Source organism: Panthera leo, chromosome A3 (genome assembly GCF_018350215.1).
Source record: "Panthera leo isolate Ple1 chromosome A3, P.leo_Ple1_pat1.1, whole genome shotgun sequence".
Taxonomy (NCBI): Eukaryota; Metazoa; Chordata; class Mammalia; order Carnivora; family Felidae; genus Panthera; species Panthera leo.
In genome coordinates, this window is record NC_056681.1 from 96,263,183 (window position 1) to 96,285,959 (window position 22,777).

The following is a 22,777-nucleotide window of genomic DNA, read 5'->3' on the forward strand; positions in this document are numbered from 1 at the left end:
AGGCGACCCTCTTTATAGTGTACATCAGTAAATTGGCCCTTAATATAACTGCTGATATATTCAGGGTTAAATCTACTATCTTACTACCTTTTTGTATTTGTCTCATGTTCTATATCCACAAATATCTCTTTTTGTAACTTGTGTTGGGTAAATTAATTATTAATGTATTGTTCCATTTTATCTATCAATGATTTTATTATTTACACATTCTCATTTTTCTTTTAGTATTTACCCTAACTATAACAAATATACACTTTATTCAAGGTTAATATGAATTGGTCCTTTATCCACTTTCCAAAAATGAGTGCTGAGAATATTTTAAGTTGTTTATTCACTTTCTGCCCTATGTTCCATTATCACTATGCATCTTAATTCTCTTTACGTTTAGGACCCTATGCCAAGTAATAATTATTTCATTCTATAAATGTTATATCAGATGTACCCACATGCATACCCTTCTCCAACCTTGATTGTACCCTGAATCTCTAGGATTATTATCAGGAGTCATCTTTCTGCCATGAAGTACCTTTTAGGTAGGGGTATGAGTGTGTGTATGAGATAGAGATAGAGATGATAGAGGAGATAGAGATAGAGATAGAGATAGAGATAGAGATAGAGATAGAGATAGAGATAGAGATAGAGATAGAGATACTGGGTCACTAAAATTTCATAGTTATTTTCTATCTAAAAGTTCTTTATGTAAACTTCATTTTTAATTTTTCAAGAATTAAATTATTTTGGCTTCCATATTTGTGATGAAAATTCAACAGTGCATCCTTGTATTGTTCTTTTAAAGATTGACTTGTCCTTCCTTTGGCTGCCTTTAAGACTTTATGGTTTTCTATATATTTCTCTTGAATATGTTGCAGTTCTTGGATCTGTGGCATTTTTCTCAGTTTTGGAAAATTTTTTCTGTTTTCATTCTTTTTACCTTGTGTTCACTGTCCTATTCCTCTGGGATTCCATAGATAAATATAGAAATAAATTTAAATTATATAAATATATAGTTACATAAATACCTTTCACTTTCCCTATATTATTACATACTTTTCTATTGGCATTCTTCAGCTAGCATACTTTTCTCTGTCATATCATTCAATCCACTAATTCTCTTCAACACTTTTTAATCTGCCATGTGAAATACATATATTGAGTTAATTTCATTTTACTTTTTTTAGTACTAGAATTTTTCAATTGATTTATATTGTATCCCATTCTTTGAATAATTTTGCATTATTTCCTTCATTTAATTAATATTTCATTCAGCTGTTTTAAAGATTCATGTCAGTGAAGTTTAAAAAGTAGATGACAGCGTCACCTAAGTGGTTCAGTCAATTAAGCATCCTACTTTTGATTTCGGCTCATCATGATCGGTCATGAGATAGAGCCCTATTGAATATGGGATTTTCTGTGTCCTTCTCTCTCTGCCTCTCCCTCATTCCCTCTGTGTCTTGCTCTAAATAATAAACATTTGAAAAAAATAAAAATAAAAGTTCATGTCAGATACGTGGCAAGTATTTTCATTCTCACTTTGTTCAGTTCTTACATAGTCTTAATCTTAGTTCTTATTAAAGAATTTCTGAATATTATAGAAAAAGTTGTAGAGATTTTTTAAGGCTCTCGATGACCTAGTAGAGGATATACTGTTATTGTTTGTCTCTCAGATTAAGGATAAATCTCCTTTATATAACGAGGATTACAACAATTCAAAACTGGGGGGCACCCAGGTGGCTCAGAGTCGGTTAAGTGTCCAACACTTGATTTCGACTCACGTCATGATTTCACAGTTCGTGAGATCCAACCCCATATTGGGCTCAGGCTCTTTCCCTCTTTCTCTGCCCTTCCCCTGCTCGTTCTCACTCTCTCTCTTTTCTCCCTCTCTCAAAAATAAATAAATAAACATTAAAAATTCAAAAAAAGAAAAACCAATTCAAAACTGGGATTTAATCCTTGTGTGGCTTATTTTCCATTCACATTTATTCTTAGGATGCAGCCCTTTTAGCTGCTTAGTGAATGAATGACCAAGGTTTCCATCAGAGAACTTCTTTAGTAGGTCCTGAACTCATTTTTTTATTCCTAAGATCCATAGGTCCACGGAGAATTCAGTTTCACCTCTGTGGTTCTCAGCTCTAGATTCTCTGCCCCCATCTTCTTCATATTTCAACCACGCTTTCTAGTAGATCAAGAACAAATCAACATCAACAATTAGCCTCTTTTCTCTATCCTGTTTCAGGTCTTGACTGCAAATCCTAGCTTCCTTGAAGACTGTGATGCCTTCAAATATTAGATTTTCCAGTTGTTCTCAGCATGTGGGTTGGTTCAAAATTGCTAGCCATTTTTGCAGAAGCAGAGTTTTCTTATTTCTCTCAATAAATGGCACTGCGTTGAACTTATTTCCTCAAGCCAGAGATATAAGGAATCATGTACACAGTGATTTGTCCTGTCCTTTATTTATCCAAGAAATAAGTTAATTCTGTCAAGTTCATTTCTTTGATACCTTTCAATTCCATTCCTCCCTCCATTTTCCAGTACCCCCATGACTACTGGCTAGCACATTTAATTTACAACTGGATTAAGAATTCAGCCTTCTAAATGATCTCCCCATCTTGGTTTTTATTGCTTGATTTTTTATTCTATTATCATACTGCCATTCAGAATGTTTGTCCTAATATTCAATTCTTATTGAGTAGCTTCCATACTTAAATTCCTTCTATCCTAAAATTCAAAATAAAAATTCTTTAACATTATATTATAATATTTTCATGAATACATATGTGTTTATCTCAGCTATGTCAGCTCTCATGCTTCCATGCTTACCGTATGTTTCCACCACATTTGACTAGCTTAAGTTCTTGAAAACACCATGAACTTGACTTTGTGCATACTCTCTCCCATTGTTTTTGGAGGACAAATTTTGGTACTGGTTTCTCAAGAATGATTTTTCTGATCAATAGCCACACTTATTCTGACTCCCAGGTATATATGAGTATCCTGTCCTGGCTCTTCCTCAAGCTACTTAAAGATCAGGAAGTATAGTAAGTGCAAAAATCTATTTTTTTTTGTAAATAGATATACAGCACATGTAGCTGAGGCATATGAGTGAGGGGAAGAGACATATAACAAGGTCAAAGACAGTAGAAATAAAAAAAATATGGGTGAAAGATGTTTGAAGCATTTTTTAAAGTGCCATGGGAATCTTTGGAAGGTTTATGCATGGCATATTCATGCACCCCAAAATTAGGCCTGTGTCTAACATATAGTATAATTCAACATATTTGAATTAAATTATTCAACCAATTTATTCATGAATTGAATACATGTTATACACAAATACTCTATCTGACGCTGAAAAATACATAAAAATGCATAAAGTACTTAGTCCTTAAGGTCCCTGCATTCTTCCAGTGAACTTACAACATGAATACAAATATATTTTATGTAAGTTCAAATGTGAAGGTGAAATACATTAAAAAGGCTATGGCTTTTTTTTTTTTTAGGTTCTTATTTTAATTCCAGTTAGTTAAGTAGAGTGTTCTATTAGTTTCAGGTATACAATTTAGTGATTCAACACTTCTATACAACACCTAATGCTCATCACAAGTGCTCTCCTTAATTCCCATCACTTATTTCACTCATCCCCTACTCACCTCCCCTGTGGTAACCACCAGTTTGTTCTCTATAGTTAAAAGTCTGTTCTTTGGTTTGCCTCTCTCCCTCTCTCTGCTTTCCCCCTTTGTTCATTTGTTTTGTTTCTTAAATTCCATAGGAGTAGAATCTTATGGTATTTGTCTTTCTCTGACTTATTTCACTTAGCATTATATTCTCTAGCGCCATTCATGTTGCAAATGGCAAGATTTTATTCTTTTTTATGGCTGAATAATACTCCTCTGTGTATATGTGTGTGTATCTGTGTGTGTGTGTGTGTGTGTGTGTGTGTGTGTGTGTGTGTGTTTGTGTCACACCATATCCATTCATCAGGCAATATTGGGCTCTTCCCATAATTTGGGTATTGTAAATAATGCCACTATAAACATAAGGATGCATATATCCTTTTGATTTAGTGTTTCTGTATTCTTTGCATAAATACCCTGTAGTATGGTTAATGGATCATAGAGTAATTCCATTTTTAACCTTCTGAGGAACTTCCATACTGTTTTCCACAGTGCCTGCACTAGTCTGCATTCCCACCAACAGTAGAGGATGGTTCCTTTTTCTCTGCATCTCCAAAAAAGCCATGGCTTAAAACAAACAAACGACAACAACAAAAAGACATTCTAATGAGAGAGACCTTCAAAGTGGTGAAACAGATTATCTTTCTAAAACATTTTATAGGAAAAAAAATCTGTAAAGATTTTTTGAAAACGGTATAATGATCTTCTGAAAAAAATTCACCTAGGTTCACCAATTGTTAATATTTTGGCATATTCTTTTTCTTCTTTTATTATTATTTTGCTGATCTGTTGAGAGTAAACTGCAGTCATTGCACCCCTTCAACCTAAATACTTGAGCAAGTAGCTACTAAAAACAGGACAGATTCCTACAGGAACACACCACAAGCATTCAATATAGAAAGTTTAGCATTACTATCATACTATTATCTAATATATAGTCCATTTCAACCTTCACAAATTATTCCAGCTCTGTTTTTAATAGGATTTTTTTCTATCCAGGAATCAGCCAAGAACCAGGCATTTCATTTAGTTTTCACATTTTTATAGTCTCTTTTAATTTGGAACAGTTGTCAGCTTTTTTTTTTTTCTGTCTCTAATAGATCATCATTTTTTAAGACTACCATTTTTTAAGAATACAGGCTAGTGGGGCGTCTGGGTGGCTCAGTCGGTTAAGCATCCGACTTCGGCTCAGGTCATGATCTCGTGGTCCGTGAGTTCGAGCCCCGCGTCAGGCTCTGTGCTGACCGCTCAGAGCTTGGAGCCTGTTTCAGATTCTGTGTCTCCCTCTCTCTGACCCTCCCCCGTTCGTGCTCTGTCTCTGTCTCAAAAATAAATAAACGTTAAAAAAAATAAAAAAATTTAAAAAAAGAATACAGGCTAGTGTATGTGCATTACCAGGTGTGTGTGTATGTGAGTAGGATTGTTTGATCATGATCATACTCAAGTTATACATTTTTGGAAAAATTATCACATTCTGACAGGTGATATTTTATACAAGTTTTGAGAAGTAGAAAACAATTACACAGAGAAATGTCACAGAAGACAGAACTAGGAATTGAATTTAAGATTCTTAATCCTAACACAAGGCTTTTACCATTCACTATAGATACTATGGATGACTGATTGACAGCCTGAGACTTATATTTTTGATCAATGTGGAATTATTAAAAATTAGGTGTGTCCAATAGAAGGCTTGAATGATTTTTTTTCAAAAGACAGACTGTGGAGCACTTGGTGGCTCAGTCAGTTGAATGCCTGACTCTTGATTTTGGCTCAGGTCATGATTCCAGATCTTATCTGCTTAAGATTCTCTCTCTGTCTCTGCCCCCTCCCCCACTTGAGTGCTTCCTCTCTCTCTAATAAAAAAAAATTTAAAAATTAAAAACAAACAAACAAAAGATAGAGTGTGGTATAATATAACTAAAACTGGTTGCCTAAAGAAAACATTCAACGCTAGTCTGTAGTTAGCGGAAGATATAAGCAATCTCTAATTAGAAATTGTTTTATTTTTTTATTTAAATTTAATATTTTTTAATGTTCATTTGAGAGAGAGAGAGAGAGAGAGAGAGAGAGAGAGAGAGAGATTGTGCATGGGTGGGGGAGGGGCAGAGAGTGAGGAAGACACAGAAATGAAGCAGGCTTCAGGCTCCCAGCTGTCAGCACAGAACCCAATGTGGGGCTTAAACTCATGAACCATGAGATCATGACTTGAGCCAAAGCGAGATATTTAACCAACTGAGCCACCCAGGTGCCTCCAAATTCAGTTTAGATCTTTAAGGTGTTTATCCTTTTTGATAGGAAAAGATGAAGAACTTTTGCTTTAGGGTCAAAAAGGTATACCCAGTATTAAAGCAGGCCTCAATAAACTATTAACATCTGCAGATGTTAATAAATTCATGATAGTAATGATAGTGATAGTAAATTCAGAAGATGTTAAAATTAGGTGAACATGGTATGGGATATTGTAGAATCACAGAGACATAAAACAATCACATTCTTACAGACCATCCCCTTATTTGGTAGATATAGTAAACCCAGAGAGACTTACCCAAATTTACAAAGCTGGAAAGTAGTGTAGACGAATCTCTTTCCTAGGATTCTCAATCCATTGTCCAACTGACTGATTCCTAGAATACGCTTACAGAAATGACAGAAATTCTACTTCATGGATAAACAGCCTCTTGCCATGACTGCCTCCTTCACAGATTAGGCCTTTTATAGTTGGGACCTCATCTCTCAATGGGGATATGCCAGAAAAAAATTCACAACTGCTTAATAAGACCCACTTTTAGCCTCATTTATTTTGACCTTCAAGCATTTACTTACTGAAGTGCATGAAGTTTCTATTCAGATTAATGCCAAGTTTCAATTGCCATAGACCACAAGAAAAATCATTTTTTTCATGTGATTCCCCAAAAATGAATTCAACAACACTTTTATCAGCCATGTTTTTAATCCATTAGCAATATTGACTTTGCCATGAAATGAGAGTAATTCAATTTTAGATTATATTATAAAGCTGAAATTATTATAGCTTTGCCTGCTAGTTTTACAGTAGTTACGGCTATGTCAGGGTTTTCATGCTGAAGCTTTATATTTCAAAGTTTTACAATCAGACATTAAAGAAAAAAAAAAAAAAAGTCAAATGGCTTTTGAGACCGCATTGGCGCCTGTGAGAAATCCATGTCAGGCTTTTTATTCAAAGAGATCCACTTCGATGGGCAAGTCCCTCTGCTTAACAACTTTCATTATTAGATTGGCTATGGGTGCTACTGACACATTTTCCTAATGATACAGAGTGGGGCCCACTTTGGGGTTGTTCCTCCTCAGTATCAGGCATGGAGCTCTAGGTGGCACTATAAGTAGAAGACAGAAGATACAATACAAGCCACCCAGACTTTTAATACCTGACTATGGGCAGATTACTTAATATTGTTGAGACTCGGGGCACCTGGGTGGCTCAGTCGGTTGAGCGTCCGACTTCGACTTCAGCTTGGGTCATGATCTCGGGGTCTGTGAGTTAGAGCCCCGCATCCGGCTCTGTGTTGACAGCTCAGAGCCTGGAGCCTACTTCGGATTCTGTATCTCCCTCTCTCTCTGCCCCTCCCCCACTCATGCTCTGTCTCTCTCTCTCTGTCAAAAATAAACATTAAAAGAAATTAATATTGTTGAGACTCAAGTTATTTAAAATGAAGAATGAGGAAAAATCTATCCTATCTTTCTGAAAGCAAGTGACTGGACCTTTTGTAATCCTTTCCAACACTCATATCTATGAGTTTAAAATCAGGAGGCATCTGGGGCACCTGGGTGGCTCACTCGATTAAGCATCTAATTTCAGCTCAGCTCAGGATCTCATGGTTCGTGAGTTTGAGCCCACATCGGGCTCTGTGCTGACAGCTCAGAGCCTGGAGCCTGCTTCGGTTTCTGTGTCTCCCTCTCTCTCTCTGCTCCTCCCCTGTTCATGTGATCTCTCTCTCTCTCAAAAATAAATAATAAAACATTTAAAAAATAATAAATTGAATAAATATAAATAAGTATGTAAATAAATAATAAAATGAGGCACCTACTATAAGAAATCCTTAGTAATAGAAAAGAGATTTTTATCTCCATCTCAAATTTGAGACATTAAAAAAACATCATTCCCAAAATAACCAATATAAGGCAAGTACTGGCCTTAAAACATATTTATTTAAATTATATCCCCCAATAAATTGCAAATGAACATTGTAGCTATTGATCACTTGGCATGAATATTCTGAAGACAGATCTATATTAAACATTCTTTATGGGCCATGTACAGGAAATGGACATAAATTACTATTCTTTGATGGAAAGCTCCCTGAAGTCAGAAAGAATAGTGAACTAAGAAGAGAATGGACAACAGTGTTGAGTAAATTGAAACTTCCTCCATAACTCTGCTCAGGATCACTGGTGTCATTTATATTTAGTTTCACGCCACATGGAACGCTTGGGTGGCTCAGTCAGTTAAGCTTCCAACTCAGGTCGGATTTTGGCGCAGGTCATGTTCTCACAGTTCAGTTCGTGAGACTGACTCCTACATCAGGCTCCATGCTGCACAGAGCCTGCTTAGGATTCTCTCTCTCCCTCTCTCTGTCCCTCTACCATTTGCTCCTTCTCTCTCTCTCTCTCAAAATAAAAAAAGTAAAAAAATAAAAATTTTAGTTTGACTCCACACAAATTTAAGCCTCTTATAGGCATAGCAATGTTCTGACATCATGCTTTGTTTCAATAAATAAGATGGCTTTCATGCTTCCTGGAAATGTATGACTTTATGTTGAGGAAGCTATGTAAATTCTTAATGACAGTAATAGTTTCTGTACCTTCTGCATTTACTTAGTGGCCAGCATGAAGCTACATAATTTATATATATCCTCTCGGTTAATAATCATAACGATCCATGGAGGAGTTATCGTCCTTTCACTGGTAATGAAATGGAGACTTAGGAGAAATAACCTCATCAAGGTCATTTGTGAGTGACAAATTCATTATTAGGATCTGGCTTGCTTAAAGCCTGCAGGTTTTTTGTTTGTTTGTTTGTTTTTTCTCCAGGTTATAAATGCTTTGTGCTTCTAACACAGAAGAAACTTGGTGATGGATATATAGCCATTTGATGTTTCTCTGAGTAAGAGTTCCAGTTCAGGCTCTCTTTCTTATAGAATGTAAATGAATACCTACACATACATATGTAATTGTTACCAAAATTAAGCTTAATCACTAAAGGAAGATTTATCTGAACTTTCTCTTGTATTTCTTTCACCTTTGCCACAAGGCCCTGGAGCCTCTGACCTCTCAAAGAAGATGTAGGTCCTTCCAATATCATTTTTAAAATCTTATTGCCATCAATGGAACATCCATTTGAGCCACTTTGAGATACATGGCACATCTTGGGTCCTTGGCTATAATTATTTTCTGATGTTACTTCACTTTCCTATGGTCCAGAGTCTTATCAACTGTTTTGCTGTGATTGCTCTGAAGTGGTTTCAGAATACAATTGATTTACTTGTTACATCAGTGTCACTTATAGGAGATACTTCAAGTGTGACATCTAGGCCTTGGATAGATGACAACTTTGCATCTAAAATACTGAGAGTTGTTTCAATTTGTTATATATGACGAGAAAGATCTGCCAGTTTCTCCTTACAAACTGTAGAAATGTGGTTGAGGAACTGTACTGTGCGCACCACAAATTGGTTTAGAAATGCCACCGTTATTTTCTGGTGAACAGCTGGTACTTCTGTTGGTTCTATGCCTGACCTCGTAAGAGGAAGCCCAACTTCATCCATCTCGTTAACAGGTGGGAGACCCAGAGCTCACCCATAAACCCCTCACCAGTGGGGTTGCCCAAGCCTGCACTCTTAAATTATATGTTACATAATATACAATAGAATACTACTTGGCAATGATAAAGAATGAAATCTGGCCATTAGTAGCAACATGGATGGAACCGGAGGGTATTATGCTAAGTGTAATAAGTCAGGCAGAGAAAGACAGATACCATATGTTTTCACTCATATGTGGATCCTGAGAAACTTAACAGAAGACCAGGGTGGGGAGGGGCAGGGGGAAAAAAGTTACAGAGATGGAGGGAGGCAAACCATAAGAGATTCTTAAATACTGAGAACAAACTAAGGGTTGATGGGGGCTGGGGGAGAGGGGAAAGTGGGTGATGGACATTGAGGAGGGTACCTGTTGGGATGAGCACTGGGTGTTGTATGGAAACAAATTTGACAATAAATTATATTTAATAATAAAAAAGATAAAAAAATAAACTCTCATAATTTCCTAGGAGGACAGAAAAACAAATTAATCTCTCAGTGAAGACAAGGAAAACATTTTGTAAGTGAAATCTCTAGCACTCAACATTCCCTAAGTGAGACCAAGTGGTACAATCCAATCAATCTCTAAGCCCTGCAGTTTCTATTTCCAAACATCCATCATCTACTCCCTTGTTTCTATTCCCAGAAACCCTACATTTGTCCAGACCATTCTCTTGCTCCATACGAATCACTGAACAGTCTCAGAGAAACTTTTCATGCCCCACCCACCCTCCTGTAGGCAACCCAGGTTTAAAGACCTGGATATATGCACTCAGTTGTTTAGTAACAAAAAACTAACTGGAAATCTCCACAACATCATTGTTAGTTGATTGATTCCTAATCTATTTTAATTGAGAATGCTAAATAAAAGATGCACCTGCTCCAAATAGGAGAATCCTTGGGAAAATACTCAGTTAAATTTTTAGCATCATCAACATGAAAAGATGTTCAACATCGCTCCTTATCAGGGAAATACAAATCAAAACCACACTCAGATATCACCTCACGCCAGTCAGAGTGGCCAAAATGAAGAAATCAGGAGACTATAGATGCTGGAGAGGATGTGGAGAAACGGGAACCCTCTTGCACTGTTGGTGGGAATGCAAACTGGTGCAGCCACTCTGGAAAACAGTGTGGAGGTTCCTCAGAAAATTAAAAATAGACCTACCCTATGACCCAGCAGTAGCACTGCTAGGAATTTACCCAAGGGATACAGGAGTACTGATGCATAGGGGCACTTGTACCCCAATGTTTATAGCAGCACCTCTCAACAATAGCCAAATTATGGAAAGAGCCTAAATGTCCATCAACTAATGAATGGATAAAGAAATTGTGGTTTATATACACAATGGAGTACTACATGGCAATGAGAAAGAACGAAATATGGCCCTTTGTAGCAACATGGATGGAACTGGCGAGTGTGATGCTAAGTGAAATAAGCCATACAGAGAAAGACAGATACCATATGGTTTCACTCTTATGTGGATCCTGAGAAACGTAACAGAAACCCATGGGGGAGGGGAAGGAAAAAAAAAAAAAAGAGGCGAGAGTGTGAGAGAGCCAAAGCATAAGAGACTGTTAAAAACTGAGAACAAACTGAGGGTTGATGGGGGGGTGGGAGGGAGGACAGGGTGGGTGATGGGTATTGAGGAGGGCACCTTTTGGGATGAGCACTGGGTGTTGTATGGAAACCAATTTGACAGTAAATTTCATATATTAAATAAAAAAAATTAAAAAATTAAAAAAAAATTTTTAGCATCATCAGCAGTTACTCTCCATTCTATCCATGGCATCCGTCATTTTGTCTTTCCTTAAATTCCTCAAACAGGTCATGCTTCTTTTGCCTTAGGACCAAGAAACACACTTTCTGTTTTCATTGTTCTTAAATACTTGGCTCCCATGTGGAGCTAATTCCTACTCCTCTTGCAGACTTCCACATAAATACTATTTTCTTTAGTACGCCTTTCTGTCATGACGGCCTTAGCAAGGTTTTCCTGTTAGATAATCCCAGAGCATTTTATACTTGGCAACAATCACCATATAATCATAATTGCAATTCATTTTTTCATTCACTCACAAAATATTTTCGAACACTAATTATGTGCGAGGAACTATTCTAAATGTTTTCTCTAATCTACAGGGGGAAAAGACAACAAATAAAATTATATATGTATATTCATATGCACACATATGTACGTATATGTTTAAATATATATAAAATAAGTCTAATGGGAAGAAAAATAAAAGAACAGCAGGTTTTGTATCAGCGATGCTGAACTGCATATATGGCATGGACATAGTTTACAGAATAAGTGGCAAGGGGTAATAAAGGTAAGCCTCATTTAAAGGCTAAGAATTTAGATTGAAGAAGGTGAAGATAGCAGATGTACATATCAATGGAGAGAGCAGTCCAGGTGAAGGAAAAATTTTGAGAACTTGTTATTAGATGTGAACATAACTACTATGTTTGAAGGACAAGTAAGAAAGCCTGTTAGGACTGGAATGGAGTGAACCATGCACAATAGACACCACTGTAGTAATGGAGGACATGATCAAGTAGAGCCTTAAGGTAATTCCATTTTTATTGAGTATAAAGAGGGACAGTTAGCAAAGTTTGAAAAGAATATCTATGTGAGGTGCCTGGGTGGCTCAGTCACTTAAGCATCGAACTCTGATACTGGCTCAGGTCACAATCCCAGTGTCGTAGGATCAAGCTCTGCATCGGGCTCAGCACTGAGCATGGAACCTACTTAAGATTCCTTCTCCTTCTTCCCCTGCCACATGTGTGCTTTCTCTCTCTTTTTCTCTCTCTCTCAAAAAAAGAAAAGAATATAATTTTATATTTAAATAAATCCTTTCTGCAGCTGTTGGAAGACTATACAATTTCACGGATAGGAACAGGGTGATATGTTATGAAGCTATTGTAGTAATCCAGATGAGAGATTCTTATGGCTAGAACCACAGTGGCTATAGTGAAGATGGAGGGAAATGAATAGATATGTGGCCATATTGAAAGCACAATCAACTAGATTTTTTTTTGACAGATCAGACACAAAATGTAAAAAAAGCAGAATACTTAAGGATGAACCCAGGTTTCAAATGACATGAGCAACTGGTGAAGTTCCTAACAAAATTACGGAAAACTGTGGGTGCAAGGCAGAAATCTGTTCACGAGATCATTGAGAAGCATATTGCTAAGTAACATTGACATTGGGGGAATTTTTTGGTTTTCAAGAAAAACACAAAAATGCAGTATATACAGATAAAACATAGATGTAATTGCCCTTCTCAGGTAATGGTACTAAACTGTCCCCTAACCACAACACAGTTATTTTATGCTTCAACCATTTTATACTAACAATGTAAAAGGTACAATGAAAAGTGGTAGCAATTGAAAATGTTTGATCAATAAGTGAACTGCTAAGACATACAAGGAGGTGAATGGTATATTCCATTACGTGAATGAGCCATTATAGAGAGTGATGTAGGCATAATCCATGGGGATACATTTTTAATGGTAGAATTTGTGATGTTAGAATAGATACAATGCAGGTATATATCTTCTCCATCTATAATTAAGATCATCAATAAACTTCTGAAACAAAAGTAGTGTGGAGTAACAGGCCTACTACATTCCAGGCACAGTGCAAATTTGTTTTGTTGTTGTTGTTGTGTTTTGTTTTTGTTTATGCTTTGTTTTTGTTAGATAACCTCTTTATCTCTTTTTAGCCTTCTATGTGGTAAATACTATTATTATTTTTTTTTTTTTTTCAGTTTCCAGACCTGGGAGATTTGGGATGGGGAAATTAAATAAGTTGCCAGCTCATATAACTATAAGTTGGTAGAGCGTGAACTAGTATGTAAATTTGACCTGTGCTCTTCACCACCATGAAATAATACCTTTGATGGGGAACCTCAAAACATAACAGGAGCTTTTTAACTGAAGATTTTGGTAATCTCTCTAGTTGTAATCATATCTCATTCTCTTCTGTTGAGAAAAGGCTCTCTTAGCTGATGTATCTTTTCTCCCTTTCAGAACACCTAAATTATGGCCAATTACAATCCCACTTCCTGAATCCTTTCTGGCTTTCAGCATTTTCCCGCTCTGACCTCTTCTAACACTTATGGTGAGAAGTAAGCCATTTAACTCTAAATTATTGATTGTTTGTTCTATACTGCATATTACTAGTTTTAAATTTTTTTTTCAACGTTTTTTATTTATTTTTGGGACAGAGCGAGACAGAGCATGAACGGGGGAGGGGCAGAGAGAGAGGGAGACACAGAATCGGAAACAGGCTCCAGGCTCTGAGCCATCAGCACAGAGCCTGACGCGGGGCTCGAACTCACGGACCGCGAGATCGTGACCTGGCTGAAGTCGGACGCTTAACCGACTGCGCCACCCAGGCGCCCCTGCATATTACTAGTTTTAGATTATTTATTTCACACAATGGCACAACACAGAGCTTAATAAAGTGACTATTTATTGCATAACTCTGAAGTAAGCTAAAATTAAGAGAAATAATGATTTAAAATGTTAAATTATTATAGAATTTTCTCAATGCAAGATTCTCTCTACCTACTACTTAGTTGAAAGGTAAGCCATCTCATAATTTAAATAAAAAAGGATTATACTAGAGTGCATGGGTGGCTCAGTGGGTTCAGCATCTGACTCTTGAGTTTGGCTCAGGTCATGATCTCAGAGTTGTGGGACTGAGCCCTGCATCATGCTCCACGTTGATTGTGGAGCCTGCTTAAGATTCTTTTTTCTTTTTTTAAGTTTATTTATCCATTTTGAGAGAGATAGAGGGAAAGAGAGAGAGAGAGAGAGAGAGAGAGCACGCGCACATGGGCACACATGCATGGGGAAGGGCCAGAGAGAAAGGAGAGAGAACAAATCCCAAGCAGGCTCTGGACTGGCAGTGCAGACAGAGCCTGATGCTGGGTTTGAACTCAAAAACTGTGAGGTCATGACATGAGCCAAAATCAAGAGTCGGACACTTAAATGACTGAGTCACCCAGGTGCCCTAAGATTCTCTCTCTCCCTCTACACCTCTCCTCCACTTGTTTACTCTCTTTCTCTATATAAAATAACAAAAGAAGGCAGGCAGGCAGGCAGGCAGTCAGGTGGGAAGGAAGGAAGGAAGGAAGGAAGGAAGGAAGGAAGGAAGGAAGGAAGGGAGGGAAGAACAAATTATACTAGTGGAGGGCCTGGGCTTAATATTCCGTGGTAGAAAGCAGTAACATACAACTTTTATGAGAATTACTTCATGGATCTTGTTCTAATTTGAATTTTCATTATACCAAATGCAGAAATTATGGGACACCAGAAATCTCAACAGATTTTAATATTCATTTGAATTCAGATTTTCAGATGAAATTATTTCCTATAATCTTTCCAAATTTAACAGACAGAATAAACAGTGTCTTCCAGGAAGAAATCCTGGAATGATTAATTGGAAATTATGCTGAGTATTAACCCTGAATGTATTACTGTCAGACTCAGGTATAAAGACTTGTGCCCAACTATGAGGATAGAAAAATAAAACTCTTTTTTTTGTTGTTGTTTTAATATACTCCAGGGCTTCATTCTCTATCTCCTACTCACATCCTCTCCCATGGATAAATGATAATCTCTAAATATGTAGCATCATTTAGGGCTGAACTTCACATGCAAGTGAATTTTCTATTTCATTGTTTTCTCAAGTGACAAAATTCTTACATTTTTATAATTTTTATGGAATGCATCATATATTTGTGTATAAAATTAAAAGAAAATTATTAAGTAGACTCAGTTTCAAATCAAGGGAAATGCTACAACTTTATATACAGATTGTAGTTGGTCAATATGAATGAATAATTATTCAGTTATAGAGTTCATGGTGAGTAAGTGTGGTAGCTTCTTTAAGCCATGCAACCCTTTCATGATACTCCTTGATTTGATATTCAGAGTGAAAATAATAATAATAAAAATAATGCAAGAGTTTTAATGGACAGGCCCTCATTATCTAAAAGACACTGAAGCTTTTCAGTTATCCAGTTACTTAGCTCACAGTGTAAAATTCAAAGATCATGGAATACAGATCATGGAATATAATTTGATGTTAGGGTGGGAGAAGGTCTAAAGAAACTATGTGTCTAGGGTTGGATGTGCATGGACTTGGGCTGAGAGATGGGCCTATAGAACCAAAGGGCTCCTGGAAGTCACTATGGAAATAAAGGGCTGGGAAACCTGATAAAAGATGTAGGAAAGACATCATATTCAAACATTCTTAGTTTTCAGCTTTAAGAGAGTTGGCCTGTGCTTAGGACCCTGTGTGTTCAAGTTTAGCCTCTGCACTGTGTTTACCATTATGTCAGGGCTCCAGAAATAGTTAGTGGTCTTGCCCAAACCACAAAATAGCAGCTCCAATTACTGCTGCAGCTTACAGATGCCTGCACCATATGCTACCATTCTGAAGTTCTTCCAGATATAAGCAGGGATGCCATTTTTCAAGGAAGAAAGGGGCTAAATTATTAGGTAAATTGATCAGAATTAATATTAGTCTGATTAAGTCTGAACTTAATCTACTTTCGACATTCTCATTTTGGTTCTTTTCAAAATCCAATTAACTTATACAGCTGATTAGCATTTGCTAGTTCTGATTTTACAGCCGGCAAATTTCTCTCACCATTGCCTTCTTTTTCATTTTCATGACTTTAATCCAAATATTACAAAGAGATTTGACAAAGTGTTTGAACATTAGCCAGTTTAGAGGCTGAAAATTGCATGTACAGCAATCATTAGTTACGTTTTCAGAAGCCAAAGTGACATCCTTAAAACAGACAAGCAGGAGGAGCCATAGCTGTAAAAAGAGGTGCCAAACCTATAGAAACAGCATATTTACTACATCTAAACGCTTCCTTCTCTATTTTCTGATAATAAGGAAACAACCAACAAAATAGTATAATCATGCTTCTCCCTGGAGAGACTCAAGAAAGTAGACCTTTCCATGTATTTGGAAACTGACCTTAATTTTTCAAGGTCCTTAAAAGACTAAGTCATCTTTTTATTTCACACCCCAAAATCAGTGTCAAGCTCACAGTTTCTATAAGAACAAATGAAAGAATAAATGACAATTCCATGTACTTTCTATGAATCTAATATGTGAGTATGAAATTCTTTTTAAAAATTACCTAAAATGATTTCCAGTTTACATTTAAAACCATAGCCTAAAATTTGTTTTACTGTAGGATGACAGATTGAAGACCCTGAACAAACTTCCAAGCTGAAACTACTAGACAAGCAAGGAAATTGTAAAGCTCCCAAATTTAGTGAAATTAGTAACTCTTAGAGGTAAGTGAAAGATAGTCACCTCTTAGCCTATGAGTTTCTTTGGAGGCCTTGAGTTTACGCTTTTGAAATCCATGAGGCATGAGGAAGAAGAAGTACATTCAGAATCTGTCAAAGTGGAAACACTAAGGAAGACTGGGAAGGAAAAAACAAACCAACAAAAAAGCCTAAGGACCCAAAGAAGACATTCCTCTTCCAAGAAAGCATGCTTCTCTTGACCCCTGCACTCAGTGGAAGGGAAAAATAATTTCCATTGGGAATTCTTACTCACAATGAGGAGTAGGAAAAAAAAAAGTTTCTTTTTTTTTTTTTTTTTCAGTCCAAATCCTTGCTATGTTGTTGCCTGAGAAAATTTGGTTATTTCAGGATTTTCCCTTAACACAAAGTATAAATTTATACAAGAAGAAAAGTAGAAGAGAAAGAAAGAATAGAAGAAAAATAGAAGTTTGTACATACTGTCCGGTGCTATGAGGCCTGCAGTGGACTTGTTACTCAATTGGTTTGTTTTCAATAAAAGTATCAGCTTTTGTAAGCTGTAAGTATCAGCTCACATAACCCCCCAACATCGAATGACTGACTGAGTCAAATTGATTGGATCATTGTTGGACATCTGACTCTAGGTGAGTCAAAACTATTTTTTTCTCCTGGTAATTTGTAATCAGAATACAAAGATTCTAGGCAATCTCTATAGACACTTCAACCAGAAGATCATATAGAATTGAAATCAGAGATAGTTGATAGAAGCACAGAAGAAATGTAGAGAAATGCATATGGAGAAAATGCATATGTGAAGACAAAGAAGAGGAACTATAGGTGAATTTTCACTTCCTACTTGTCATTTTCAGCTTTACTGAGGTATAATTCACTTTCTATATTTAGTCCCTCAAGAGAAACTCATATTGTTCAAGCAAATTCCCCTTTAGTAGTTAACACAAGTTTGACTGGGTTTCTGACCCTTGACTCTAAATGATCTCAATTTAGTAATAGGACTTTCATGTTAAGTAAGGTAAAACTTCTTACTTTATAGATGGGGAGACTTAGATCTAACAGAGTAAAGGACATCTTTGAGGGTAACACGATGACTTATCTATAAATGAGTTCTAGGACCACTACACCCAAACTACTTCATTTATACTCTCTGAAACTGCTTCTTTTTGCTTTGGTTATTTAACAAATTGAGACAAGTTGTTTTTCCATTCTTACTCTACCATTGGTAAAGATATAATGAGTTCACTTTCTAATCAATATTGAATAAACTAACTAGTCATTTATGCAATCAGCAGAGGCTGCCTGAGGAATGCATTTTCCATAGTAGATATGTCAAAAAAGCACGAAGCAGAATATTGAAAATGTTAGAAAATACTATTCATAATACAGGGCCTAAGAAAGAGTATGTTCCTGGTCAATGAACAATAACTCTGTTATAGCCAATCTATGGTTATGAGGATGTACCACACTGAATCCATTCATTTCAACAATCTTCACCATGGTTAGTGCAGTGTCTTACAACAACTGGCAAGAAAATACAAAGTTTGTCAGCTGTAGCCTGTTTGTTTTCCATGACAGGATGAGGACAAAGAATCATTGATCCCAGCAGACCAAGTGTCACAGAAAATGCAATGATTACTACTTCACATAAAGAAGTACCTACCTCAGCTTACTTAATTGGAGAAAATTAAATAATTCATCAGTTTAATGACTTTAAATGAATTACCTGTTACACAATGTATTTTTTTTCTGAACTAACCAAGTATTACTGCAGTGGTCAAATTATTATTTTTTATCATGAGATGGACACAAATAAAATCTCGTGAATTATTATCTACCTTCCTGTCATGAGAGTTTGTTTGCTTTAGTAGATTTTTGGAATTCAGATCTGAGAGAGAACAAACAACCCAGGTATCTATAAGGCTTCAAAAGCAAATGAAATTAAATATCAAGAAAAGATTCTTACCATGATTACCATTATTATTAACAATAAGAATCACTGTCAGGAAGATTCAGATGATGCATTTATTTATTCACTCAGAAAACGTTAAGACTTAAGTTTCCTTCTACTAAAAATGGCAGAAAGATCTTTATATATTTGTTGTGGTTTTTTTTTTCAGTTCAATACACATTAATTGAGCCCAAATTCCATACCAGATAATGTTTGAGAGACTTGGAAAATATCAGTAAACAAAAGAGACAAAGATTCTTGCTCTCGTGGAGTTTAAACTAAGTAGTTTATACGGCTGAGGTCAGAGAGGTCTTTTCCTGCTTTCTCCTCTAAGGTTTTGATGGTTTCCTGTCTCACATTCAGGTCCTTTATCCATTTTGAGTTTATTTTTGTGAATGGTGTGAGAAAGTGGTCTAGTTTCAACCTTCTGCATGTTGCTGTCCAGTTCTCCCAGCACCATTTGTTAAAGAGACTGTCTTTTTTCCATTGGATGTTCTTTCCTGCTTTGTCAAAGATGAGTTGGCCATACGTTTGTGGGTCTAGTTCTGGGGTTTCTATTCTATTCCATTGGTCTATGTGTCTGTTTTTATGCCAATACCATGCTGTCTTGATGATGACAGCTTTGTAGTAGAGGCTAAAGTCTGGGATTGTGATGCCTCCTGCTTTGGTCTTCTTCTTCAAAATGACTTTGGCTACTCAGCCGTAGCAATCTCTTACTCGGCACATCCCCAAAGGCAAGGGAATTAAAAGCAAAAGTGAATTACTGGGACCTTATGAAGATAAAAAGCTTCTGCACAGCAAAGGAAACAACCAACAAAACTAAAAGGCAACCAACGGAATGGGAAAAGATATTTGCAAATGACACATCGGACAAAGGGCTAGTATCCAAAATCTATAAAGAGCTCATCAAACTCCACACCCGAAAAACAAATAACCCAGTGAAGAAATGGGCAGAAAACATGAATAGACACTTCTCTAAAGAAGACATCCGGATGGCCAACAGGCACATGAAAAGATGTTCAACGTCGCTCCTTATCAGGGAAATACAAATCAAAACCACACTCAGATACCACCTCACGCCAGTCAGAGTGGCCAAAATGAAGAAATCAGGAGACTATAGATGCTGGAGAGGATGTGGAGAAACAGGAACCCTCTTGCACTGTTGGTGGGAATGCAAATTGGTGCAGCCGCTCTGGAAAGCAGTGTGGAGGTTCCTCAGAAAATTAAAAATAGACCTACCTTATGACCCAGCAATAGCACTGCTAGGAATTTATCCAAGGGATACAGGAGTACTGATGCATAGGGGCACCTGTACCCCAATGTTTATAGCGGCACTCTCAACAATAGCCAAATTATGGAAAGAGCCTAAATGTCCATCAACTGATGAATGGATAAAGAAATTGTGGTTTATATACACAATGGAATACTACGTGGCAATGAGAAAAAATGAAATATGGCCTTTTGTAGCAACATGGATGGAACTGGAGAGTGTGATGCTAAGTGAAATAAGCCATACAGAGAAAGACAGATACCATATGGTTTCACTCTTATGTGGATCCTGAGAAACATAACAGAAACCCATGGGGGAGGGGAAGGAAAAAAAAAAAAAAGAGGTTAGAGTGGGAGAGAGCCAAAGCATAAGAGACTGTTAAAAACTGAGAACAAACTGAGGGTTGATGGGGGGTGGGAGGGAGGGCAGGGTGGGTGATGGGTATTGAGGAGGGCACCTTTTGGGATGAGCACTGGGTGTTGTATGGAAACCAATTTGACAGTAAATTTCATATATTAAAAAATAAAAAAAAATAAAAAAAAAATTAAAAAAAAAAAAAAATAAAAAAAAATAAACTAAGTAGTTTATATCATCCATTTGCTTAACACCTGCCCTGGCTTCCCATCACACCTAGAATAAAGTCCAAACTCCTTACCATGGCTTATAAAGTCTGAAGTGATCTGACCCTCATCTATAGTTTGTTTACTCAACTGCCCTTGATGTTCCTGAGATGAGCTGAGCCTTCCTCATTTCCTCTGTACTTTCTTGTGCCAGAACACTCCTTGCTCATATGTCTGAAGGGCTAACTCTTCCTGGTTTTACAGGTCTCAGGATAAGCGTCAGTGCGTTAAAGACAACTTTTCTTATCACACCATTAAAAAGACAAAAAAAAAAAAAAAAAAGAAAGAAAAAAAGAAAAAACACATCCACCCACTCCAAGTCTATCATGCCATGATTTTTTGCCTTAATGCAGCCAAAATTATCTTATTTGTTTGTTTATCCTATCTCTTCTCTCTTCACACATTGTAAATTTTGTAAGAGTTGTTTCATTCTTAGTCTTATTTCCAGTCCCTAAATTGTGTTTGGAATTTATTAAGCTGTCATAAAATACACTGTAGAAGACATAAATAGGTAAATTCATGAATTCATATTTATTTATGCTTTTCTTAGTGTAAAAATATCTAACCAATTTTGTAAAAGAATTTAATTACTCATTACAACAGTAATGCATTGCTGAAAGTAATGCAAGATGGGGAATATACTTAATTTCTCTAATTGACAGACTGATAAAGAGGTGAAAAGTAAGAAAAAAGGCTCATTTCAGAGTGGCTTGAGGTCATCTAATCTTTTCCTTTTTTTAGATTATAAACAGCATGATTATTAGAATTATGCCTATACATATAATAGACTTTCTTTGAGATATATTTAAATCAGGATTATAAATCACATAGGGAAATGATTTATGTAAATTGAGAATTCATTAGTATGTATTGAATTATTTTCCCTACAATTCAAGCAAATGGAAGAAGTCAAATGGATCAAGATGGTTTAAAAAGAAAGAAAGGAAAAGCAACTTGCTAATAATCTCATTACTATGTTGATAAATGACCAGAAATGGGTAACTCCCAGGCTGCAGAAATCTTGTTACCTTCATTATAATTCAAACAGTACAGGAGACCAGTTTTTCCTTGTTTGCAATAAATAGTTGACTTTATGGCTCAGCTTATAGGCATCTTGCTAATGACACTGGGTAAAATACATTTGATTATCATAAAAACAATTTCCATTAACTATTATAAAAGTCTTACTATCATTTAATTATTCTAGTTATTGGAAATGTCAAGTAACTTGATGGAAATGAGAGGAAAGTGGGATAATAAAGAGTGAAAGTAGCTTTAATCCTGATTCTCCCACTAAGTGGCTTTCCGAGATCTTCTAGTTTATCTAAACTCAGAGGCTAGGTTTTCTCACATACGAAATGGAATAAATAATTCCAATGGGACATGACTGTAATAAAATTCAAGATAATGCATAGAGTATGCCTGATATCCTATAAGCACTGAATAAATATTATTTTTAATCCTTTTCCAAATATATTCACCTTTTGGGGGCAGAGTAAATTTTTAAACTTTCTTTTTCACATACATTCCAATATCCCTACTTGCTATGAAAGGTTTGCCATAAAATACATTTTTAACCAATTAATTATGCTAGCCAAAGAGGATCCAGGTTCTCTTCATTGTACATAGGATTAGTTCGTGTTCTTTACCATAATATTTGAGCCTTTTGTGTTGTGACCCTACCATTTATTTTCAGGTTCCCATCATTATCAGGCTTCAAGGTTTATGGTTTCCCTTTTTCAAATCTGACCTTCCTGGCACATCTCCTATTTTCTTTCAGCCACTCATTTCATTGTTCACCTTTTACACATTACTTTCCAATAATGAATCAGAAATAAAAATTCTAAAATTAGTGTTCAAATCCCTTTGGCCTAGAGACCTTGAGGCCAATCAAAGCCACTCTTTGGCTTGTAATATCTCTGTGGTGTAAAGAAGAAATTTGAAGAAATTTTTCTCTCTGTTACTATTATTTGCCTCACTGACACAGTTACAGATTTATTCTGAAAGGTAGATTTCTTCTCAATTTCTTTTCTCTGGTCAATATATTAAAAAAAATTTTTAATGATATCATAGAAAATAATTGAAATTGGATTTAACACGTCTGCATTTG

General features: G+C 36.2%; 1 pseudogene; it reads right to left on the reverse strand.

Annotated features, from left to right (window-relative positions):
* Positions 1-8,899: 8,899 nt before the first annotated feature.
* Positions 8,900-9,475, reverse strand: LOC122215079 (annotated as a pseudogene).
* Positions 9,476-22,777: the final 13,302 nt, after the last annotated feature.